The sequence below is a fragment of the Triticum urartu genome, chromosome 7A (assembly GCF_056163025.1).
Source record: "Triticum urartu cultivar PI428250 chromosome 7A, HENAU_Tu73, whole genome shotgun sequence".
Taxonomy (NCBI): domain Eukaryota; kingdom Viridiplantae; phylum Streptophyta; class Magnoliopsida; order Poales; family Poaceae; genus Triticum; species Triticum urartu.
Window position 1 is genome coordinate 379,011,995 of NC_141879.1, and position 27,795 is coordinate 379,039,789.

Consider the following 27,795-nt stretch of genomic DNA (forward strand, 5'->3'; position numbering starts at 1 on the left):
AGCAAGAACGTCTTCTTACCTACGTTAAAGCCACAACGTGATTTGTCAATTTCTATTTACCCTTCATAAGGACCCTGTTCATCGAATCCGCTCCAACTAAAGTGGGAGAGACAGACACCCGCCAGCCACCTTATGCAACTAGTGCATGTTAGTCGGTGGAACCGGTCTCACGTAAGCGTACGTGTAAGGTTGGTCCGGGCCGCTTCATCCCACAATACCGCTGAAGCAAGATAAGACTAGTAGCGGCAAGAAAGTTGACAAATCTACGCCCACAACAAATTGTGTTCTACTCTCGCAAGAAGAACTACGCATAGACCTAGCTCATGATGCCACTGTTGGGGAACGTTGCAGAAAACAAAAATTTTCCTACTCGTTTCACCAAGATCCATCTAGGAGTTCATGTAGCAACGAGTCATCGGATGCATCTACATACCTTTGTAGATCGCGTGCGGAAGCGTTCAAAGAACGGTGATGATGTAGTCGAACACGACGTGATTCAAATCACCGATGACCAAGCGCCGAACGGACGGCACCTCCGCGTTCAACACACGTACGGGACGGGAGACGTCTCCTCCTTCTTGATCCAGCAAGGGGGAAGGAGAGGTTGATGAAGATCCAGCAGCACGACGACGTGGTGGTGGATGCAGGGCGTCACAGTAGCAGGGCTTCGCCTATACTACGAGGGAGAGACGTAACGGGGAGAGAGGGAGGCGCCAAGGCTGAGGTCTCAAGTCCCTCCCTCTCCTCAACTATATATAGGGGTGCCAAGGGGGGGGGGCGCAGGCCCTAGTAGATGGATCTACTAGGGGGGGCGGCGGCCAAGGGGTGGGGGGGCTTGCCCCCCAAGCAAGGGGGCGCCCCCTTTAGGGTTTCCCCAACCCTAGCCGCATGGGCCCTTGGGGGGGTGGCGCCCCAGCCCACTATGGGCTGGGTTCCCTCCCACTTCAGCCCATGGGGCCCTCCGGGATAGGTGGCCCCACCCGGTGGACCCCCGGGACCCTTCCGGTGGTCCCGGTACAATACCGTCGACCCCGAAACTTGTCCCGATGGCCGAAATAGCACTTCCTATATATAATTCTTTACCTCCGGACCATTCCGGAACTCCTCGTGACGTCCGGGATCTCATCCGGGACTCCGAACAATATTCGGGTTACTGCATATTCATATCTTCACAACCCTAGCGTCACCGAACCTTAAGTGTGTAGACCCTACGGGTTCGGGAGACAAGCAGACATGACCGAGACGCCTCTCCGGTCAATAACCAACAGCGGGATCTGGATACCCATGTTGGCTCCCACATGCTCCACGATGATCTCATCAGATGAACCACGATGTCGAGGATTCAATCAACCCCGTATGCAATTCCCTTTGTCAATCGATATGTTACTTGCCCGAGATTCGATCGTCGGTATCCCAATACCTCGTTCAATCTCGTTACCGGCAAGTCACTTTACTCGTACCGTAATGCATGATCCCGTGACCAGACACTTGGTCACTTTGAGCTCATTATGATGATGCATTACCGAGTGGGCCCGGTGATACCTCTCCGTCATACGGAGTGACAAATCCCAGTCTTGATCCATGTCAACCCAACAGACACTTTCGGAGATACCCGTAGTCTACCTTTATAGTCACCCAGTTACGTTGTGACGTTTGGTATACCCAAAGCACTCCTACGGTATCCAGGAGTTACACGATCTCATGGTCTAAGGAAAAGATACTTTGACACTGGAAAACTCTAGCAAACTAACTATACGATCTTGTGCTATGTTTAGGATTGGGTCTTGTCCATCACATCATTCTCCTAATGATGTGATCTCGTTATCAATGACATCCAATGTCCATAGTCAGGAAATCATGACTATCTGTTGATCAACGAGCTAGTCAACTAGAGGCTTACTAGGGACATGTTGGTGTCTGTTATTCACACATGTATTACGATTTCCGGATAACACAATTATAGCATGAATAAAGACAATTATCATGAACAAGGAAATATAATAATAATGCTTTTATTATTGCCTCTAGGGCATATTTCCAACATGAGTGCCCCAAAGTTTCTACCGGAGAGTCAAGACGAAAACGTGTGCCAACCCCTATGCACAAGTTCACGAGGTCACGGAACCCGCAAGTTGATCACCAAAACATACATCAAGTAGATCACGTGAATATCCCATTGTCACCACAAATAAGCACATGCAAGACATACATCAAGTGTTCTCAAATACTTAAAGACTCAATCCGATAAGATAACTTCAAAGGGAAAACTCAATCCATTACAAGAGAGTTGAGGGGGAGAAACATCATAAGATCCAACTATAATAGCAAAGCTCGCGATACATCAAGATCGTGCCAAATCAAGAACACGAGAGAGAGAGAGAGATCAAACACATAGCTACTGGTACATACCCTCAGCCCCGAAGGTGAACTAGTCCCTCCTCGTCATGGAGAGCGCCAGGATGATGAAGATGGCCACCGGAGAGGGATTCCCCCCTCCAGCAGGGTGCCGGAATGGGTCTAGATTGGTTTTCGGTGGCTACAGAGGCTTGCGGCGGCGGAACTCCCGATCTAGGTTTCTTTCTGGAAGTTTGGGTATATATAAGAGGTGTTGGAGTTGGGAACAAGTCATGGGGGCCCCTGAGGCAGCCACGAGGTAGGGGCGCGCCCAAGGGGTTGGGAGCCCCCACCCTTGTGGGTGCCTCGGGACTCTTCTGGCCCATCTCTGATACTCCGTGGGCTTCTTCTGGTCCAAAAATAATCTCCATGAAATTTCAGGTCAATTGGACTCTGTTTGGTTTTCCTTTTCTGTAAACTCAAAAACAAGGAAAAAAACAAAAAACTGGCACTGGGCTCTAGGTTAATAGGTTAGTCCCAAAAATCATATAAAATGGCATATAAATGCATATAAAACATCCTAGATGGATAATATAAGAGCATGGAACAATCAAAAATTATAGATAAGTTGGAGACATATCAAGCATCCCCAAGCTTAATTCCTGCTCATCCTCGAGTAGGTAAGTGATAAAAACAGATTTTTTGATGTGGAATGCTACCTAACATATTTATCAATGTAATTTTTTTATTGTGGCATGAATGTTCAGTTCCAAAATATTCAAGACAAAAGTTTAATATTGACATGAAAATAATAATATTTCAAGCATACTAACAAAGCAATCATGTCTTCTCAAAATAACATGGCCAAAGAAAGTTATCCCTACAAAATCATATAGTCTGGCTATGCTCTATCTTCATCACACAAAATATTTAAATCATGCACAACCTCGATGACAAGCCAAGCAATTGTTTCATACTTTTGATGTTCTCAAACTTTTTCAATCTTCACGCAATACATGAGCATGAGCCATGGACATAACACTATAGGTGGAATAGAATGGTGGTTGTGGAGAAGACAGAATGGAGAAGATAGTCTCACATCAACTAGGCTTATCAACGGGCTATGGAGATGCCCATCAATAGATATTAATGTGAGTGAGTAGGGATTGCCATGCAACAGATGCACTAGAGTTATAAGTGTATGAAAGGTCAAAAAGAAATTAAGTGGGTGTGCATCCAACTTGCTTGCTCATGAAGACCTAGGGAAATTTGAGGAAGCCCATCATTGAAATATACAAGCCAAGTTCTATAATGAAAAATTCCCACTAGTATATGAAAGTGAAAACATAGGAGACTCTCTATCATGAAGATCATGGTACTACTTTGAAGCACAAGTGTGGTAAAAGGGTAGTAGCATTTCCCCTTCTCCCATTTTCTCTCATTTTTTTATTTGGGCCTTTTCTCTTTTTTTATAGCCTTTTTTTATTTTATTTTTATTTTTCGTCCGGAGTCTCATCCCGACTTGTAGGGGAATCATAGTCTCCATCATCCTTTCCTCACCGGGACAATGCTCTAATAATGATGACCATCACAATTTTATTTACTTACAACTCAATACTTAGAACAAAATATGACTCTATGTGAATGCCTCCGGCGGTGTACCAGGATCTGCGATGAATCAAGAGTGACATCTATGAAAGAATTATGAACGGCGGCTTTGCCACAAATACGATGTCAACTACATGATCATGCAAAGCAATATGACAATGATGGAGCGTGTCATAATAAACAGAACGATGGAAAGTTGCATGGCAATATATCTCAGAATGGTTGTGGAAATGCCATAATAGGTAGGTATAGTGGCTGTTTTGAGGAAGGTAAATGGTGGGTTTATGGTACCGGCGAAATTTGCACACTACTAGAGAGGCTAGCAATGGTGGAAGGATGAGAGTGTGTATAATCCATGGACTCAACATTAGTCATAAAGAACTCACATACTTATTGCAAAAATCTATTAGTTATCGAAACAAAGTGCTACGCGCATGCTCCTAGGGGTAGATTGGTAGGAAAAGACCATCGCTCGTCCCCGACCGCCACTCATAAGGAAGGCAATCAAAAAAATAAATCATGCTCTGACTTCATCACATAACGGTTCACCATACGTGCATGCTACAGGAATCACAAACATTAACACAAGTATTTCTCAAATTCACAACTACTCACTAGCATGACTCTAATATCACCATCTTCATATCTCAAAACAATCCTCAAGTATCAAACTTCTCATAGTATTCAATGCAATCTATATGAAAGTTTTGTTATACCCATCTTGAATGCCCATCATATTAGGACTAATTTTATAACCAAAGCAAATTACCATGCTGTTTAGGACTCTCAAAATTATATAAGTGAAGCATGAGAGATCAATAATTTCTATAAAATAAAACCACCACTGTGCTTTAAAAAGATATAAGTGAAGCACTAGAGCAAATGACAAACTACTCCAAAAGATATAAGTGAAGATCAATGAGTAGTTGAATAATTATGCAACTATGTGAAGACTCTCTAACATTTAATAATTTTAGATCTTGGTATTTTATTCAAGCAGCAATCAAAACAAAATAAAATAAAATGACGCTCCAAGCAAAACACATATCATGTGGTGAATAAAAATATAGCTCCAAGTAAAGTTACCGATGAACGAAGACGAAAGAGGGGATGCCATCCGGGGCATCCCCAAGCTTAGGCTCTTAGTTGTCCTTGAATATTACCTTGGGGTGCCTTGGGCATCCCCATGATTAGGCTCTTGCCACTCCTTATTCCATAGTCCATCGAATCTTTACCCAAAACTTGAAAACTTCACAACACAATACTTAACAGAAAACTCGTAAGCTCCGTTAGTATAAGAAAATAAATCACCACTTAGGTAATGTTGTGAACTCATTATAAATTCATATTGGTGTAATATCTACTATATTCCAACTTATCTATGGTTCATACCCTTCGATACTACTCATAAATTCATCAGAATAAGCAAACAACACAATGAAAACAGAATATGTCAAAAACATAACAGTATGTAGAAATCTGGAGGTTTCGAATACTTATGTCACTCCAAAAATTCTGAAATAAATTGGTGGACCTGAGTAATTTCTCTATTAATCATCTGCAAAAAGAATCAACCTAAACGCACTCTTCAGTAAAAAATGGCAGTAAATATCGTGAGCGCAAAAGTTTCTGTTTTTTAAAGCAAGATCGCAAAGACTTCACCCAAGTCTTCCCAAAGGTTCTACTTGGCACAAACACTAATTAAAACATAAAACCACATCTAAACAGAGTCTAGATGAATTATTTATTACTAAAAACTGAAACAAAAAGCAAGGAACAAAAATGAAGTTGGGTTGCCTCCCAACAGGCACAATCGTTGAACGCCCCTAGCTAGGCATGATGATTTCAACGATGCTCACATAAAAGATAAGAATTGAAACATAAAGAGAGCATCATGAAGAATATGACTAGCACATTTAATTATAACCCACTTCCTATGCATAGGGATTTTGTGAGCAAACAACCTATGGGAACAATAATCAACTAGCATAGGAAGGCAAAACAAGCATAACTTTAAAACTTTAAGCATATAGTGAGGAAACTTGATATTATTGCAATTCCTACAAGGATATATTCCTTCCTCATAATAAATTTCAGTAGCATCATGAATGAATTCAACAATATAACCATCACATAAAACATTCTTTTCATGATCTACAAGCATAGAAAATTTACTATTCTCCACATAAGCAAAATTCTTCTCATTCGGAATAGTGGGAGTATCATAAGAAACTCGAATACTATAAATTGTTTCCACATTAAAAGAGTAATGTTCAGAAAAAGGGTAATCATAATCATGGCCAGTTTTGTAAATATAATCATCACTACTTTTTATAACATAAGTATCATCACAATAATCATCATAAGTAGCTGTTCTCATCATAATCAATTGAAACCTCTTCCAAGATAGTGGAATGATTACCAAATAAAGTCATGACCTATCCAAATCCACTTTTATAATTATCACAATAAGATTCAACATCCTAAAAAATAGTGGGATCATTACTTCCTAAAGTTGACACTCTTCGAAACCCACTTTCATCAATATAATCGTCATAAATAGAAGGCATGCTATCATCATAATAAATTTGCTCATCATAACTTGGGAGGTTAAAAATATCATCTTCATGAAACATAGCATCCCCAAGCTCGGGACAAACATTAATTGCCGCAAATAAATTCTCAAACATGTCATTCTCATCAAACATAGCATCCCCAAGCTTGGGCCTTTGTATATCATAAGCATAATCACTCTCATCATTAATAGTATGGATGGCACCAATAGTATAGCAATTATCATCATCACAATGAGTAATAGGGGCAACATCATTTGGGAGGGATACGTTTTTACCTTTGCTTCTCCGTCTTTTCTTTTTCTTCTTCACATTATGTGTGGGTTTAATCCTCTTTTTGGAGCTCCTTATTAATGAGATTGGTTGAATAGAAGGCTCCTCCTCGTTACCTGGTTCATCATAAGAAATAATAGGAGGATATTGGGAAGTCTCTTCCCTTTGATTAGTATTCTCTTCATCTTCTAATTGTTTTCTTGACTTTATGTAATTGGCAATATAAGGATTTTCAATGCAATTCACCACACAATACATATAAATTTCCTCTAGATCAAAATCAAGAACTTTATCATGGGCAAATTCTAGAATATCCTTAGTTATAAATTTCATTTCTTCATAACCTAGAAGCAAACTAAGTTCATTATGATGCGCAAGGGAAATCAAGTCATCACAATTTATGGACACAATTCGATCATGAAACAATTTGCATTGGATATTTAAATGACCACGTTCATTGCAAAGTTCATAAGGATGGCTAAGAAAATTTAAATTTTCAGCACAAACATCTAGCCTTTCTTGCAACCATTTAGTTTCTAAATACTTATGCCTCTTGCAAAATATATCTTCCCTATTTGGTGTCTACTTGCAAACTTTATGCATTCCACAAAAATTGACATGATTATAAGAGACATTTTCATCATGACTAGTGCAATCATCATTAGTACTATGGATATTCAAAGAGTTCATACTAACAACATTGCAATCATGCTCATCATTCAAATATTTAGTGCCAAACATTGTAATGCATTCTTCTTCTAATACTTTGGCACAATTATCGGAATCCTTATTTTCATGAAAGATATTAAAAAGATGAAGCATATGAGGTACCCTCAATTCCATTTTTATTTGTAATTTTCTTTTATAGACTAAACTAGTGATAAAACAAGAAACAAAAAGATTCGATTGCAAGATCTAAAGATATACCTTCAAGCACTAACCTCCCTGGCAACGGCGCCAGAAAAGAGCTTGATGTCTACTACACAACCTTCTTCTTGTAGACGTTGTTGGGCCTCTAAGTGCAGAGGTTTGTAGGACAGTAGCAAATTTCCCTCAAGTGGATGACCTAAGGTTTATCAATCCGTGGGAGGTGTAGGATGAAGATGGTCTCTCTCAAACAACCCTGCAACCAAATAGCAAAGAGTCTCTTGTGTCCCCAACACACCCAATACAATGTTAAATTGTATAGGTGCACTAATTCGGCAAAGAGATGGTGATACAAGTGCAATATGGATGGTAGATATAGGTTTTTGTAATCTGAAAATATAAAAACAGCAAGGTAACTAATGATAAAAGTGAGCGAAAATGGTATTGCAATGCGTTGAAACAAGGCCTAGGGTTCATACTTTCACTAGTGCAAGTTCTCTCAACAATAATAACATAATTGGATCATATAACTATCCCTCAACATGCAACAAAGAGTCACTCCAAAGTCACTAATAGCGGAGAACAAACGAAGAGATTATTGTAGGGTACGAAACTACCTCAAAGTTATCCTTTCTGATCGATCTATTCAAGAGTCCGTACTAAAATAACACGAAGCTATTCTTTCCGTTCAATCTATCCTAGAGTTCGTACTAGAATAACACCTTAAGAAACAAATCAACCAAAACCCTAATGTCACCTAGATACTCCAATGTCACTTCAAGTATCCGTGGGTATGATTACACGATATGCATCACACAATCTCATATTCATCTATTCAACGAACTTCAAAGAGTGCCCCAAAGTTTCTACCGGAGAGTCAAGACAAAAACGTGTGCCAACCCCTATGCATAAGTTCACAAGGTCACAGAACCCGCAAGTTGATCACCAAAACATACATCAAGTAGATCACGTGAATATCCCATCGTCACCACAGATAAGCACACGCAAGACATACATCAAGTGTTCTCAAATCCTTAAAGACTCAATCCGATAAGATAACTTCAAAGGGAAAACACAATCCATTAAAAGAGAGTTGAGGGGGAGAAACATCATAAGATCCAACTATAATAGCAAAGCTCGCGATACATCAAGTTCGTGCCAAATCAAGAACACGAGAGAGAGATCAAACACATAGCTACTGCTACATACCCTCAGCCCCGAGGGTGAACTACTCCCTCCTCATCATGGAGAGCACCGGGATGATGAAGACGGCCACTGGAGAGGGATTCCCCCCTCCGGCAGGGTGCCGGAACAGGTCTAGATTGCTTTTCGGTGGCTACAGAGGCTTGCAGCGGCGGAACTCCCAATCTAGGTTTCTTTCTGGAAGTTTGGGTATATATAAGAGGTGTTGGAGTCGGGAACAAGTCAGGGGGGTCCCTGAGGTGGCCACGAGGTAAGGGGGTGCGCCCAGGGGGTAGGGCACGCCCCCACCTCGTGGGTGCCTCCGGACTCTTCTGGCCCATCTGTGATACTCCTGGTCTTCTTCTGGTCCAAAAATAAACTCCGTGAAATTTCAGGTCAATTGGACTCTGTTTGGTTTTCCTTTTTTGTAAAATTCAAAAACAAGGAAAAAATAGAAACTGGCACTGGGCTCTAGGTTAATAGGTTAGTCCCAAAAATCATATAAAATAGCATATAAATGCATATAAAACATCCTAGATGGATAATTTAATAGCATGGATCAATCAAAAATTATAGATACGTTGGAGACGTATCAATAACTGTCTCGCATCAAACAAGATCCAGATATAATGTTCATGCTCAACGCTGGCACCAAATAACAATTATTTAGGTCTAAAACTAATCCTGGAGGTAGATGTAGAGGTAGCGTGCCGGCGGCGATCACATCGACTTTGGGACCATTTCCCACACGCATCATCACCTCGTCCTTAGCCAATCTGCTTAATCCGTAGCCCCTGTTTCGAGTTGCAAATATTAGCAACAGAACCAGTATCAAATACCCAGGTGCTACTGCGAGCATTAGTAAGGTACACATCAATAACATGTATATCAAATATACCTTTCACTTTGCCATCCTTCTTCTCCGCAAAATACTTGGGGCAGTTCCGCTTCCAGTGACTAGTCCCTTTGTAGTAGAAGCACTCAGTCTCAGGCTTAGATCCAGACTTGGGCTTATTCACTTGAGCAGCAACTTGCTTGTTGTTCTTCTTGAAGTTCCCCTTCTTTCCTTTACCCTTTTTCTTGGAACTGGTGGTCTTGTTGACCATCAACACTTGATGCTCCTTCTTGATTTCTACCCCCGCAGCCTTTAGCATTGCGAAGAGCTCGGGAATTGTCTTATCCATCCCTTTCATATTATAGTTCATCACGAAGCTCTTGTAGCTTGGTGGTAGTGATTGAAGAACTCTGTCAATGACACTATCATCAGGAAGATTAACTCCCAGCTGAGTCAAGTGGTTGTGGTACCCAGACATTCTGAGTATATGTTCACTGACAGAACTATTCTCCTCCATTTTGCAACTGTAGGACTTATTGGAGACTTCATATCTCTCAATCCGGGCACTTGCTTGAAATGTTAACTTCAACTCCTGGAACATCTCATATGCTCCATGACGTTCAAAGCTTCGTTGAAGTCCCGGTTCTAAGCCGTAAAGCATGGCACACTGAACTATCGAGTATTCATCAGCTTTGCTTTGCCAAGTGTTCATAACATCTGGCGTTGCTCCTACAGCGGGTTTGTCACCTAGCGGTGCTTCTAGGACGTAATTCTCCTGTGCAGCAATGAGGATAATCCTCAAGTTATGGACCCAGTCCGTATAATTGCTACCATCATATTTCAACTTAGCTTTCTCTAGGAACGCACTAAAATTCAATGGAACAACGGCACGGGCCATCTATCTACAACAGCATAGACATGCAAAATACTATCAGGTACTAACTTCATGATAAATTAAAGTTCAATTAATCAAATTACTTAAGAACTCCCACTTAGATAGACATCCCTCTAATCATCTAAGTGATCACGTGATCCATATCAACTAAACCATGTACGATCATCACGTGAGATGGAGTAGTTTTCAATGGTGAAAATCACTATGTTGATCATATCTACTATATGATTCACGCTCGACCTTTCGGTCTTAGTGTTTCGAGGCCATATCTGCATATGCTAGGCTCGTCAAGTTTAACCCGAGTATTCCACGTGTGCAAAACTGGCTTGCACCCGTTGTATGTGAATGTAGAGCTTATCACACCTGATCATCATGTGGTGTCTCGGCACGATGAACTGTAGCAACGGTGCATACTCAGGGAGAACACTTATACCTTGAAATTTAGTAAGAGATCGTCTTATAATGCTACCGCCGAACTAAGAAAAATAAGATGCATAAAGGATAAACATCACATGCAATCAATATAAGTGATATGATATGGCCATCATCATCTTGTGCCTTTGATCTCCATCTTCAAAGCACTGTCATGATCACCATCGTCACCGGCTTGACACCTTGGTCTCCATCGAAGTATCGTTGTCGTCTCGCCAACTATTGCTACTATGACTATCGCTACTGCTTAGTGATAAAGTAAAGCAATAACATGGCGATTGCATTTCATACAATAAAGCGACAACCATATGGCTCCTGCCAGTTGTCGATAACTCTGTTACAAAACATGATCATCTCATACAATAAAATTTAGCATCATGTCTTTACCATATCACATCACAACATGCCCTGCAAAAACAAGTTAGACGTTGATGTCTACTACACAACCTTCTTCTTGTAGACGTTGTTGGGCCTCCAAGTGCAGAGGTTTGTAGGACAGTAGCAAATTCCCCTCAAGTGGATGACCTAAGGTTTATCAATCCGTAGGAGGCGTAGCATGAAGATGGTCTCTCTCAAGCAACCCTGCAACCAAATAACAAAGAGTCTCTTGTGTCCCCAACACACCCAATACAATGGTAAATTGTATAGGTGCACTAGTTCGGCGAAGAGATGGTGATACAAGTGCAATATGGATAGTAGATAATAGTATTTGTAATCTGAAAACATAAAAACAGCAAGGTAACTAATGATAAAAGTGAGCGTAAACGGTATTGCAATGCTAGGAAACAAGGCCTAGGGTTCATACTTCCACTAGTGTAAGTTCCCTCAACAATAATAACATAATTGGATCATATAACTATCCCTCAACATGCAACAAAGAGTCACTCCAAAGTCACTAATAGCGGAGAACGAACAAAGAGATTATGGTAGGGTACGAAACCACCTCAAAGTTATTCTTTCCAATCAATCCGTTGGGCAATTCCTATAAGTGTCACAAACAGCCCTAGAGTTTGTACTAGAATAACACCTTAAGACACAAATCAACCAAAACCCTAATGTCACCTAGATACTCCAATGTCACCTCAAGTATCCGCGGGTATGATTATACGATATGCATCACACAATCTTAGATTCATCTATTCAACCAACACAAAGGACCTCAAAGAGTGCCCCAAAGTTCCTACCGAAGAATCACGATGAAAACGTGTGCCAACCCCTATGCATAGGTTCATGGGCGGAACCCGCAAGTTGATCACCAAAACATACATCAAGTGAATCACGTGGTATCCCATTGTCACCACAGATACGCACAGCAAGACATACATCAAGTGTTCTCAAATCTTTAAAGACTCAATCCGATAAGATAACTTCAAAGGGGAAACTCAATTCATTACAAGAGAGTAGAGGGGGGACAAAACATCATAGGATCCAACTATAGTAGCAAAGCTCGCGATACATCAAGATCGTACCACCTCAAGAACACGAGAGAGAGAGAGATCAAACACATAGCTACTGGTACATACCCTCACCCCCGAGGGAGAACTACTCCCTCCTCTTCATGGAGAACACCGGGATGATGAAGATGGCCACCGGAGAAGGATTGCCCCCTCTAGCAGGGTGCCGGAATGGGTCTAGATTGGCTTTTGGTGGCTACGGAGGCTTCTGGCGGCGGAACTCCCGATCTATTGTGCTCCCGGATGTTTTTAGGGTATATGGAGATATATAGGCGGAAGAAGTACGTCAGGGGGGCCACGAGAGGCTCACGAGGGTGGAGGGCGCGCCCAGGGGGTGGGCGCCCCCTGCCTCGTGACCTCCTCGCAGATCCCCTGACGTGCACTCCAAGTCTTCTGGGCTTCTTTCCTTCCAAAAATGAGTTCCGTGAAGTTTCAGGTCAATTGGACTCCGTTTGATTTTCCTTTTCTTCGAAACCCTAAAACTGGGTAAAAGCAGAAACTGGCACCGGGCTCTGGGTTAATAGGTTAGTCCCAAAAATGATATAAAATTGTATAATAAATCCCATAAACATTCAAAACAGTAAATAATATAGCATGGAGCAATCAAAAATTATAGATACGTTGGAGACGTATCAGCATCCCCAAGCTTAATTCCTGCTCGTCCTCGAGTAGGTAAATGATAAAAAACATAATTTTTGATGCGGAGTGCTACTTGGCATAATTTCAATGTGATTCTTCTTAATTGTCGTATGAATATTCAGATCCATAAGATTCAAGAAAAAAGTTCATATTGACATAGAAATAATAATACTTCAAGTATACTAACTAAGGAATTATGTCTTCTCAAAATAACATGGCTAAAGAAAGTTATCCCTACAAAATCATATAGTCTGGCTATGCTCTATCTTCACCACACAAAATATTTAAATCATGCACAACCCCAATGACAAGCCAAGCAATTGTTTCATACTTTTGATGTTCTCAAACTTTTTCAATCTTCACGCAATATATGAGCGTGAGCCATGGACATAGCACTGTAGGTGGAATAGAATGGTGGTTGTGGAGAAGACAAAAAGGAGAAGATAGTCTCACATCAACTAGGCATATCAACGGGCTATGGAGATGCCCATCAATAGATATTAATGTGAGTGAGTAGGGATTGCCATGCAACGAATGCACTAGAGCTATAAGTGTATGAAAGCTCAAAAGATACTAGTGGGTGTGCATCCAACTTGCTTGCTCACGACGACCTAGGGCATTTTGAGGAAGCCCATCATTGGAATATACAAGCCAAGTTCTATAATGAAAAATTCCCACTAGTATATGAAAGTGATAACATAGGAGACTCTCTATCATGAAGATCATGGTGCTACTTTGAAGCACAAATGTGGTAAAAGGATAGTAGCATTGTCCCTTCTCTCTTTTTCTCTCATTTTTATTTTTTTATTTGGGCCTTTTCTCTTTTTTTATGGCCTCTTTTCTCTTTTTTGGGGCTTCTTTGGCCTATTTTATTTATTTATTTTCGTCCAGAGTCTCATCCCGACTTGTGGGGGAATCATAGTCTCCATCATCCTTTCCTCACTGGGACAATGCTCTAATAATGATGATCATCACACTTTTATTTTCTTACAACTCAAGAATTAGAACTCGATACTTAGAACAAGATATGACTCTATATGAATGCCTCCGGCGGTGTACCGGGATGTGCAATGATGCATGAGTGACATGTATGAAAGAGTTATGAACGGTGGCTTTGCCACAAATACGATGTCAACTACATGATCATGCAAAGCAATATGACAATGATGAAGCGTGTCATAATAAACGGAACAGTGGAAAGTTGCATGGCAATATATCTCGGAATGGCTATGGAAATGCCATAATAGGTAGGTATGGTGGCTGTTTTGAGGAAGGTATATGGTGGGTTTATGGTACCGGCGAAAGTTGCACGGTACTAGAGAGGCTAGCAATGGTGGAAGGGTGAGAGTGCGTATAATCCATGGACTCAACATTAGTCATAAAGGACTCACATACTTATTGAAAAAATCTGCAAGTTATCAAAGCAAAGTATTACGCGCATGCTCCTAGGGGGATAGATTGGTAGGAAAAGACCATCGCTCGTCCCCGACCGCCACTCATAAGGAAGGCAATCAATAAATAAATCATGCTCCGACTTCATCACATAACGGTTCACCATACGTGCATGCTACGGGAATCACAAACTTCAACACAAGTATTTCTCAAATTCACAACTACTCAACTAGCATGACTCTAATATTACCATCCTCATATCTCAAAACAATCATCAAGTATCAAACTTCTCTTAGTATTCAACACACTCATAAGAGAATTTTATTATTCTTGAATACCTAGCATATTAGGATTTTAAGCAAATTACCATTATATTTAAGACTCTCAAAATAATCTAAGTGAAGCATGAGAGTTCATCTATTTCTTCAAAATAAAACTACCACCATGCTCTAAAAGATATAAGTGAAGCACTAGAGCAAATGACAAACTACTCCGAAAGATATAAGTGAAGATCAATGAGTAGTCGAATAATTGTGCAACTATGTGAAGACTCTACCATTCAATAATTTCAGACCTTGATACTTTATTCAAACAGCAAGAAAAACTAAATAAAATGACATCTAAAAATAGCAAACATCATGTGAAGAAGCAAAAACTTAGGATCAACCGATACTAACCGATAGTTTGTTGAAGAAGAAAGGTGGGATGCCAACCGGGGCATCCCCAAGCTTAGACGCTTGAGACTTCTTGAAATATTATCTTGTGGTGCCTTGGGCATCCCCAAGCTTGAGCTTTTGTGTCTCCTTAATTCCTCTCATATCACGGTCTCCCTAAATCTCAAAAGCTTCATCCACACAAAACTCAACAAGGACTCGTGAGATAAGTTAGTATAAACCATTGCAAAAACCTTATCATACTCTACTGTAGCAAATCACTAAAATTATTATTCAACATTGCATACTAAATGCCTCTGCATATTTAATAGTCCTATCCTCAAATAGAATCATTAAAGAAGCAAACATATGCAAACAACGCAAACATAACAGCAATCTGCCTAAACAGGATAGTCCGTAAAGAATGCTGCAACATCCATACTTCCCTATCTCCAAAAATTATGAAAGAAAATTCCCACTCTAGTAAATTTATCAGAGATTAATATGCAAAAGGTTTCAACATTTTATCACATTCTGACTTTTCTAGGGAATTATTGTAACAGCGGTAAACTTTCTGCTTTCAGACAGCAACAAGTGGACTTCTAAAATAGGCATAGTAAAGACTATCAATGCCACTATTATTTAAATAAAAGATGCAAAACATTGTTATAAATAACAGTAAGCAAATTCTAACAAAATAAATTGACGCTCCAAGCAAAACACATATCATGTGGTGAATAAAAATATACCTCCAAGTAAAGTTACCGATGAATGAAGACGAAAGAGGGGATGCCTTCCGGGGCATCCCCAAGCTTAGACTCTTGGTTGTCCTTGAATATTACCTTGGGGTGCCTTGGGCATCCCCAAGCTTAGGATCTTGCCACTCCTTATTCCATAGTCCATCGAATCCTTACCCAAAACATGAAAACTTCACAACACAAAACTTAACAGAAAACTCGTAAGCTCCGTTAGTATAAGAAAATAACTCACCACTTCAAGGTACTGTAATGAACTCATTATTTATTTATATTGGTGTTAAACCTACTGTATTCCAACTTCTCTATGGTTTATAAACTATTTTACTAGCCATAGATTCATCAAAATAAGTAAACAACACATGAAAAACAGAATCTGTCAAAAACAGAACAGTCTGTAGTAATCTGGATCAAACGTATATTTATTGAACTCATAAAATTCTCAAATAAATTTCTGGACCTGAGGAATTTATATATTAATCATATGCAGAAATAATTAACTAATTCGCACTCTCCAAATAAAAATGGCAGCAATTCTCGTGAGCGCTAAAGTTTCTGTTTTTTTACAGCATGATCAACTAGACTTCACCCAAGTCTTCCCAAAGGTTCTACTTGGCACAAACACTAATAAAAAGCATAAAGCCATATGTAAACAGAGGCTAGATGAATTATTTATTACTAAACAGGAACAAAAATCAAGGAACTAAAATAAAATTGGGTTGCCTCCCAACAAGCGCTATCGTTTAATTCCCCTAGCTAGGCATGATGATTCCAATTATGCTCACATAAAGGATAAGAATTGTAACATAAAGAGAGCATCATGAAAAATATGACTAGCACATTTAAGCCTAACCCACTTCCTATGCATAGGGATTTTGTGAGCAAACAACTTATGGGAACAATAATCAACTAGCATAGGAAGGTAAAACAAGCATAACTTCAAAACTTTAAGCACATAGAGAGGAAACTTGATATTATTGCAATTCCTACAAGCATATATTCCTCCCTCATAATAATTTTCAGTAGCATAATGAATGAATTCAACAATATAACCAGCACCTAAAGCATTCTTTTCATGATCTACAAGCATAGAAATTTTACTACTCTCCACATAAGCAAAATTCTTCTCATGAATAGTAGTGGGAGAAAACTCAACAAAATAACTATCATGTGATTGAAAATTGAAATCAAGATGAAATGTTTCATTGTTATTATTATTCTTTAAAGCATATGTGTCATCACAATAATCATCATAGATAGGAGGCATGCTTTCATCATAATAAATTTGCTCATCAAAACTTGGGGAACAAAAAAATATCATCTTCATCAAACATAGCTTCCCCAAGCTTGTGGCTTTGCATATCATTAGCATCATGGATATTCAAGGAATTCATACTAACGACATTGCAATCATGTTCATCATTCAAATATTTAGTGTCAAACATTTTATAGATTTCTTCTTCTAGCACTTGAGCACAATTATCCTTTCCATCATACTCACGAAAGATATTAAAAAGGTGAAGCGTATGAGACAAACTCAATTCCATTTTTTATAGTTTTCTTTTATAAACTAAACTAGTGATAAAAACAAGAAACTAAAAGACTCGATTGCAAGATCTAAAGATATACCTTCAAGCACTCAACTCCCCGGCAACGGCGCCAGAAAAGAGCTTGATGTCTACTACACAACCTTCTTCTTGTAGACGTTGTTAGGCCTCCAAGTGCAGAGGTTTGTAGGACAGTAGCAAATTTCCCTCAAGTGGATGACCTAAGGTTTATCAATCCGTAGGAGGCGTAGGATGAAGATGGTCTCTCTCAAGCAACCCTGCAACCAAATAACAAAGAGTCTCTTGTGTCCCCAACACACCCAATACAATGGTAAATTGTATAGGTGCACTAGTTCGGCGATGAGATGGTGATACAAGTGCAATATGGATAGTAGATAATAGTATTTGTAATCTGAAATTATAAAAACAGCAAGGTAACTAATGATAAAAGTGAGCGTAAACGGTATTGCAATGCTAGGAAACAAGACCTAGGGTTCATACTTTCGCTAGTGTAAGTTCCCTCAACAATAATAACATAGTTGGATCATATAACTATCCCTCAACATGCAACAAAGAGTCCCAAAGTCACTAATAGCGGAGAACGAACGAAGAGATTATGGTAGGGTACGAAACCACCTCAAAGTTATTCTTTCCAATCAATCCGTTGGGCTATTCCTATAAGTGTCACAAACAGCCCTAGAGTTCGTACTAGAATAACACCTTAAGACACAAATCAACCAAAACCCTAATGTCACCTAGATACTCCAATGTCACCTCAAGTATCCATGGGTATGATTATACGATATGCATCACACAATCTCAGATTCATCTATTCAACCAACACAAAGGACCTCAAAGAGTGCCCCAAAGTTCCTACCGGAGAATCATGATGAAAACGTGTGCCAACCCCTATGCATAGGTTCATGGGCGGAACCTGCAAGTTGATCACCAAAACATACATCAAGTGAATCACGTGGTATCCCATTGTCACCACAGATACGCACGGCAAGACATACATCAACTGTTCTCAAATCTTTAAAGACTCAATCCGATAAGATAACTTCAAAGGGGAAACTCAATTCATTACAAGAGAGTAGAGGGGGAGAAAGCATCATAGGATCCAACTATAATAGCAAAGCTCGCGATACATCAAGATCGTACCACCTCAAGAACACGAGAGAGAGAGAGATCAAACACATAGCTACTGGTACATACCCTCACCCCCGAGGGAGAACTACTACCTCCTCGTCATGGAGAACACTGGGATGATGAAGATGGCCACCGGAGAAGGATTGCCCCCTCCGGCAAGGTGCTGGAACGGGTCTAGATTGGCTTTCGGTGGCTACGGAGGCTTCTGGTAGCGGAACTCGCGATCTATTGTGCTCCCGGATGTTTTTATGGTATATGGAGATATATAGGCGGAAGAAGTACGTCAGCGGGGCCATGAGGGGCTCACGAGGGTGGAGGGCGCGCCCCCTGCCTCCTGACCTCCTCGCAGATCCCCCGACGTGCACTCCAAGTCTTCTGGGCTTCTTTCCTTCCAAAAATGAGTTCCGTGAAGTTTCAGGTCAATTGGACTGCGTTTGATTTTCCTTTTCTTCAAAATCCTAAAACAGGGTAAAAACAGAAACTTGCACTGGGCTCTGGGTTAATAGGTTAGTCCCAAAAATGATATAAAAGTGTATAATAAAGCCCATAAACATTCAAAACAGTAAATAATATAGCATGGAGCAATCAAAAATTATAGATACGTTGGAGACGTATCAGACGTCCTCTACTTTGTTGTTGCAAGTTTTACGTGGCTGCTACATGCTGAGCAAGAACCGTTCTTACCTACGCATCAAAAACCACAATGCGGTATAGTGATTGCCTTTTGATCTTCAGAAAGAACCATGTTCATTGAATCCGATTCAACTGAAGTTGGAGAAACTGACACCCACCATCCACCTGTGTGTGAAGCACGTCGGTAGAACCAGTCTCGCGTAAGCGTACGCGTAATGTCGGTCTCAGCCGCTTCATCCAACAATACCGCTGAATCAAGAATCAACTAGCGACGAGAAGCAATATGTGTATACCCACGCCCACAACTCCTTTGTGTTCTAGTCGTGCATATAACATCTACGCATAGACCTGGCTTGGATGCCACTATTGGGGAACGTAGTAATTTCAAAAAAATCCATATGCACACGCAAGATCTATCTAGGTGATGCATAGCAACAAGAGGGGAAGAGTATTGTCCATGTACCCTCGTAGACCGTAAGCGGAAGCGTTATGACAACGCGTTTGATGTAGTCGTACGTCTTCACGATCCGACCGATCCTAGCACCGAAGGTATGGCACCTCCGCGGTGTGCACACGTTCAGCTCGGTGACATCCCACGAACTCTAGATCCAGTTGAGTGTCGAGGGAGAGTTTTGTCAGCACGACGGCTTGATGACGGTGATGATGAAGTTACCGGCGCAGGGCTTCGCCTAAGCACTACGACGATATGACCGAGGTGGACTATGGTGGAGGGGGGTACTGCTGTGATAGCCTGGCTTATTAGGGATGATAGACTACTCATATCAATAAGGAATTCCTTCTTTTATGGGAGCCCATTCGGACAGAACTCCCAAGTTAAGCGTGCTCGGCTTGGAGTAGTTTCAGGATGGGTGACCGACCGCGAAGTTGCTTCCGGGTGCGCATGAGTGAGGACAAAGTGTGCAGAAAAGACTAGTATTGATCTGTGGGGCCAGTCTAGATTCCGCTAGGAGTAACGACCACCGGCGGGTGTGTCCGGGGCGTTACAAGTTGGTATCAGAGCCAACCCCCACGGTTACACGGATGTTTGCGGACAGGTGCGCGGTCATGTTGTTCATGACGTTTGTGACCCGTCGTGGCACCCGGCATGGCACATGTACCGGACTGGATGCACAGACGTATGTGCGAAGAGGGAACGTTCCTGTGGCCCGACGAGGACGTTGGTTCTTCTGAGTGGGGGTGTATGTGATAGCCTGGCTTATTAGGGATGATAGACTACTCATATCAATAAGGAATTCCTTCTTTTTCGGGAGCTCATTTGGACAGAACTCCAAAGTTAAGCGCGCTCGGCTTGGAGTAGTTTCAGGATGGGTGACCGACTGGGAAGTTGCTTCCGGGTGCGCATGAGTGAGGACAAAGTGCGCAGAAAAGACTAGTATTGATCTCTAGGGCCAGTCTAGATCCCGCCAGGAGTAACGACCACCGGCGGGTGTGTCCGGGGCGTTACAACTGCACACGGCTAAACAATGTTAACTTGTGTCTTCTAGGGTGCCCCCTTCCCCCGTATATAAAGGAGCATGGGGGGAGGCCGGCCGGCCCTTGGGATGCCCAAGGAGGGGAGGAATCCTCCTCCTAGTAGGAGTAGGATTCATCCTTTCCTAGTCCTACTAGGAGGGGGAGGAAGGAGAAGGAGAGGGGAACGAAAAGGGGGGCGCCGCCCCCCTCCTAGTCCAATTCGGACTCAAGGGGGAGGGCGTGCGCGGTCTGCCCTGGCCGCCCCTCTCTCTCCACTAAGGCCCATCTAGGCTCATTAGTTCCCCGGGGGATTCCGGTAACCCTCCGGCACTCTGGTTTTATGTGAAACCACCCGGAACACTTCTGGTGTCCGAATATAGGCGTCCAATATATCAATCTTCACGTCTCGATCATTTTGAGACTCCTCATCATGTCCGTGATCACATCCGGGACTCCGAACTACCATAGGTACATCAAAACACATAAACTCATAATATTGATCATCACCGAACGTTAAGCGTGCGGACCCTACGGGTTCGAGAACTATGTAGACATGACCGAGACTCATCTCCGATCAATAACCAATAGCGGAACATGGATGCTCATATTGGTTCCTACATATTCTACGAACATCTTTATTGGTAAAAGCACATAACAACATACGTTGTTCCCTTTGTCATCGGTATGTTACTTGCCCAAGATTCGATCGTCGGTATCTCAATACCTAGTTCAATCTCGTTACCGGCAAGTCTCTTTACTCGTTTCCATAATGCTACATCCCGTAACTAACTTATTAGTTACATTTCTTGCAATGTTTATAGTGATGTGTATTACCGAGAGGGCCTAGAGATACCTCTCCGATACACGAAGTGACAAATCCTAATCTCGATCTATGCCAACTCAACAAACACCATTGAAGACACCTGTAGAGCATTTTTATAGTCACCCAGTTACATTGTGACATTTGATAGCACACTAAGTGTTCCTCCGGTATTCGGGAGTTGCATAATCTCATAGTTATAGGAACATGTATAAGTTATGGAGAAAGCAATAGCAACAAACTAAACGATCATCATGCTAAGCTAATGGATGGGTCAAGTCAATCACATCATTCTCTAATGATGTGATCCCATTTATCAAATGACAACTCTTTGTCCATGGCTAGGAAACTTAACCATCTTTGATTAACGAGCTAGTCAAGTAGAGGCATACTAGTGACACTCTGTTTGTCTATGTATTCACACATGTACTAAGTTTCCAGTTAATACAATTCTAGCATGAATAATAAACATTTATCATGATATAAGGAAATATAAATAACAACTTTGTTATTGCCTCTAGGGCATATTTCCTTCATCGATTTGGTGGCACCATGACTCAGCCAACTGTTCACTATTATCCAGTTAAACTTGAATGCAATGAGCTGAGCCATAATAAAATATGATGCAACTATAATGCATGAGCATGATATCAACGCAAGCATGGAGGTGCAATATAATCATCGAGCATAACCACAATGAAGCATATATCCAAATGAGCATGGCATACTGACGATCATAAGTATAACACTACATAGGAGCATAGCATGACTACTTGCATCAGAAATAAATACCATGCAACAATATAACAAGAATACTAGCATGTAACCAACTAGATGCAAAGGAACACGCATAGCAATGGTACTTGATAGATGACAAGCATGCATCAGGAAGAACATGACTACTACCAGCATGTACGACTACTACCAAGCATAACATGTGAACACGATACTAGAAAGTAGTACAAGGTAACAAGCATCAGAACATAGCATGAAGGTGAACATGAATACACGGGCATAACCGAAACAACGATAGTAGTAGCAAACAAGTAGACAAATAATGGGCAAACTTTTATTAAATATTCAAGTAGAAACCATGGCAACTGCATGGCTATCATGCAAGTAGCTGTTGTGTCTTTCCTGGGGTGACCAGACTCCGGGAAGAAGTGCGGTGAAGCCGCGGAATGATTTGTCGGACATTCTTCTCTCTCGAAAGGTGCTGATTAGAAGCAAGGGAAAAATGGTCATTTTCACTATGGTACCACCTAGTGAAAATGTTACCAACAGAAAGATCTCGACGAGACGAAGAAGTGAGCATTGGTTTCACATCGATCGGAGTTACGGTCACGGAGATACGAGGTGATGAAGGAGAGGGACTAATATGTGAATATTTATCCTACAAACAAGTCCCTGGAGGCAGAAAACAGAAAGTGCCTTTTAGTGAAATACGTTTTCTGAACTGGAAAGCGTACTTTGGGCGAAGAAGAAAGAAAGTGCGCTTTCAAAAACAGAAAACACATTCTGAAGAATACGTCTCCACTTAAGTCAGATGGGCTCGAGGCAGGAGAGACATACAGGGGGTCCCACGGGCAGTAGGAGGGGGCCATCGCGGTCGCACTCTTCCTCCCACGTCTATTCCTCGCATGAGGCAGAGGAGGACAGGGGAGGGAAGCGGCGAGGGGGCCGGCAGGATCCGGCAAGCTCCGGCCATGGAGTGGCAACCTCGGTGTGCTTGCTGCCGGGTCGCCCGTGGCCTTGACTTCAGTGGGAGGGGATGCGGACAACACCATGCCATAGCTCGAGATGAGCACGGCGCACGGTAGTCGACTGCTCCCTATTCTACTTCCTTTCGCGGCATTGAGGAGGAACCGTGGGGGAGATTCGCCACTGACGGGGGCGGATCTAGCTCCTCCTGGTCGCGGTCCTTGCGTCGAACATGAAGGCTCCTTGCTTCCTCACATGCCTTCAGGACGTGCGGTGACTTGCAACATCAGGGCTCTCGGGGACGACCATGCTCTCTGTGGAAGGGTTAAGGGAGCATGGCGCCCAGCGTGACGATCACGCCGAGGTCTTCGGGTGAAGTGATGTGGACAGCAACGGCAACCCACGACACGTCAACAACATGGACGACCGTTCCGACAAGTCGTGTTTGCCGGTGACTCTGTGCCCCCTATCTAGTCCTCCAGCAGCGTCACCATCCACGCCTGCCCTCCGGTTTCTTCCTCCCTGCCGGGGAGCGGTGCCATCTGATCCTGGGGAGGCACCGAATCCCAGCTGTGCGCGCGTCCGGCCCCTTCGACCTCTTCCTGTAGGAGATAGACAGGGGCAAAGGCGTAACAGGGCACTTATCTTTTTTCAATTTTAAACTTGTAGGCAATCACCAAGTTTTAATTCAAATAATGTAATCTCTCAAGTCCATCTTTCTGTTCTGTAATGCTTGTACATGTATTAGCATATGGATGAAAAAGATGAACCTTGCCGGGAACCCGTGCATGTGTATGTCCATGCAGAGGTGGAGTGCCTCTTTAATGAAAATAAACGAGTTTTCCTCGGCAGGACATCCTGCCGACACTCTCTGTGTCTACCAGAGAGCTATGTCTGCTGGGGAACAGACAGAGGGGCCAGCCCCCCCAACTCTTTTTCACCAAAGGTTGCTGCGACCACCCTGACTGAAGCAACGTTCGAGTCATGGATGGGAGCACCTAAGTTTCAAAAGAGAGACAAGGTTTTCTTATGCAAAGTTATAGCTTTACAGAACATTAATGGACAAGAGGTAGAACTTATCTATTTGACTTGCCGGGGATTGTTGTGCCCTGGAATTTTCTCATCTCTTGCTAATGCCAAGTTCATGGCAGGAACCTGCAACTCCATGTAGATGAGAACGAATGGAGGACGCAATCCTATCTATATGCATATGCAAATGCTCATGAAATGCTTATGAAGTGATCTTGGTGTGCTCATGCATGCATGCAATCTTAGTTAGGGCCCCCCTACAGCGCTTCTTTATTTTCTCTTGCACGGGGTCATCGCCTCGACTTTGTACAAGAGGTTAGATGTAGTTGAGGCAAGGCCTATACAAAAGGGTGGCTGCCGGGCAGTGCCTGACAGGCTCGTGCCTTATGGGTAGTACTTGTGGAGATGCTCAATATTCCATGAGTTTTGCAACTGAGTGCCATCTCAGGTCTCCAGATGGACTACGCCGGGTCTGGTGACTCGTACCACCTTGTAAGGGCCTTCCCACTTCGGTAACAGCTTGTTTGTACCCTTGGCGGACTGAACACTGGGCATGAACCCTGCGGCTGTGGTAGCAACGCAGGGCTTGCTGGTAGCGTGCAACACGTGTATCAGCCCGAAGACGGTTCTCCTCGAGTAACAGAACATCGTCACGCCGGTGCTGAGATTGCGCTACTTCATCGTAGGCAAGCACTCGAGGGGACCCATAAATGAGTTCCATGGGGATAAGTGCTTCTGCCCTATAGACCAGGGAGAAGGGAGTTTGCCCGGTAGCTCGGTTAGGTTTCGTTTCGAGGGACCAAAGAACTACCGGTAGCTCCTCGATCCACCGCATCCCGTGCTTCTACAGCGTATCGAAAGTTCTTGTCTTGAGTCCACGTAGCACTTCAGCATTCGCCCTCTCAGCTTGCCCATTGCTCTGGGGGTGTGCCATAGAGGTGAATGAGATCTTGCATCCAAGGTTACGAACATATTGCATGAAGGTGTGGCTCGTGAATTGGGTGCCGTTGTCAGTGATGATCCTTGTCGGAACCCCAAAACGACACACCAACTCTTTCAAGAATTTGATAGCTGACTGAGCAGTCACCTTTCTTGTGGCCTTCACTTCCTGCCACTTTGTAAACTTGTCGATGGCGACGAGCAAGAATTCAAAGCCCCCAATTGCTCGGGGGAAGGGGCCGAGGATATCGAGCCCCCAGACCTAAAATGGCGATGATAAAGGGGTTGCCTGAAGGGCTTGGGCTGGCAGGTGTGTTCTCTTGGAATGGAACTGACGTGCCTCACAAGTCGTGATGAGCTCGACCACATCTTGGAGGGCCGTGGGCCAATAGAATCCTTACTGGGATGCTTTCCCAACTAATGCCCTTGATCCAGTGTGTGAGCCACATATTCCTCTATGAATCTCAGCCAACAGTTCCTTTCCACCCTCCCGGTAGACACACTTCAATTTCACACCACTGGGCCTCCTTCTGTATAGAGTGTCATCGACAAACTGATACATACTGGCCCTCCGGGCTACTTTCTCAGCTTCATCTTGGTCGCCGGGAAGTTCTCTAGTTTGGAGGAAGCACACGATGTGCCTTGCCCAAGTTGGAGCCTGGGGCTCGGCAACAAGGACTAGTGGCACCTCCTCGGCTGCGGGAGCACCAGCCTCGTTCATGGGGTCCATAGGCCCGGCTGGAAGGGGTGGTCCGGTAGGCTAGGAGGAGTTGTTTCCGGCAGGGTCTCTGCCGGGAGCGAACGGCTCGACTGGGAGAGGCTTACCATAGTCCAACTTTCTCCTTTTCCGGGCCATTGTGGCTAGTGATACGGAGGGCTGAGAGAGAAGGAGAACAAAATTTCCTGGTTCCACAGGAAGCTTCTACGCAGCACACTTTGACAGGTGGTCAGCTATGTTGTTTTCCACACGGGATACGTGTTCTGTTTGTAACCCATCAAAGTGCTCCTCCAATCTCCTCACTTCCTCAATGTATGCTTCCATCAATGGGCTTTGATAATCCTTGTTGACTTGTCTCACCACAAGCTATGAATCTCCTCGTATGATCAGCTTCTTGATTCCCAATTCTGCTATAATTCTGAGCCCGGCAAGGAGCCCTTCATACTCAGTTGTATTATTGGTGGCTTCTTCCCAGGCAAAGTGCATTTGGACGACGTACTTCAAGTGCTCCCCGGTGGGGGCAACAAGAAGCACACCAGCTCCTACACCTTGTAGGGAAAAAGCGCCATCAAAATACATAATCCATTCTTGGGGTGATTCCTTGCCACGGATAGCTGTCTCTGTCACTTCCTCATCAGGGGTTGGCATCCATCTGTAATAAACTCTGCCAGTGCCCTGCTCTGGATAGTTGATGTGCTCTCAAACTTCAAACCAAAGCTAGATAACTCCAAAGCCCACTCCACTATTTTGCCGGTAGCCTCAGGGTTTTGGAGTATCCTTTGCAACGGAAAACGAGTGAAAACTGTGATCTCATGGGCTTGGAAGTAGTGGCACAGTTTCCTTGAGGCCATGATGAAACCAAAGATCAACTTTTGCACGCCAGAGTACCTCGACCTAGCCCCCTATAATAAGGAGCTGACGAAGTATACTGGGCGTTGCACCACTTTCCTCCTTGCCGCGTCCTTGGGGTTGCCCTCGTTGCCGTGTTCACTGCTGTCCTGATACTTTTCGGACTCTATCCTCATCCGTCCACTTTCTACCTCATCCACTTCTCGCTGTGCTACCAAGGCCGCAATGACCACTTGGTTGGTTGCCGCCAAGTATAGCAACAACGACTCTTGGGGTTTTGGTGCAACCAAGGAAGGCATTGATGATAGGTAGGCCTTCAACTCCTGCAAAGCCGCATCTGCTTCCGGGGTCCACTTCATAGGCCCTGCCTTCTTCAGAATTTTAAAGAATGGTAGGGCATGCTCGGTAGACTTGGAAATGAATCTGCTTAGCGTAGCATCACATCCCGTCAAGCGCCTCACATCCTTAACTGTTCTTGGTGCTTGGATCTGCTCGGTGGCTTTGATCTTGTCAAGGTTACCTTCTATCCCCCGATGGGACACGAAGAAACCAAGCAATTTGCCGGAGGGGACACCAAACACACACTTCTCCGGATTAAGCTTCCAATTAATCTTGCACAGATTAGCAAATGTCTCCTCCAAATCCTAGATAAGAATTGTCTCATCCTTGGTTTTGACCACAATATCATTCATATAGGCTTCTATGTTTCCGTGTAACTATGGCTCAAAACCAATATGAACTGCCCTTGCAAAAGTGGACCCGGCACCCTTTACACCGAATGGCATGCGAACAAAGCAGTACGTACCACATGGAGTGTCGGATGCTGGGCTCCGCAGACCCTTGAGAGGTTCGAACACTGGGGTGCGTACGAAGAACTCCCTCTCCCCAACCTGCTAGCCCAACAATTCCACAACCTAGCTCGATGAACCCAAGGGACAAGAGACACATCGGTTTATCCTAGTTCGGGCCACCTTGTAGTGTAATACCCTACTCCAGCTTTCTGGTGGATTGTCTCGAGGGGCTGAGGTGTTCTCGAGCTCGATGT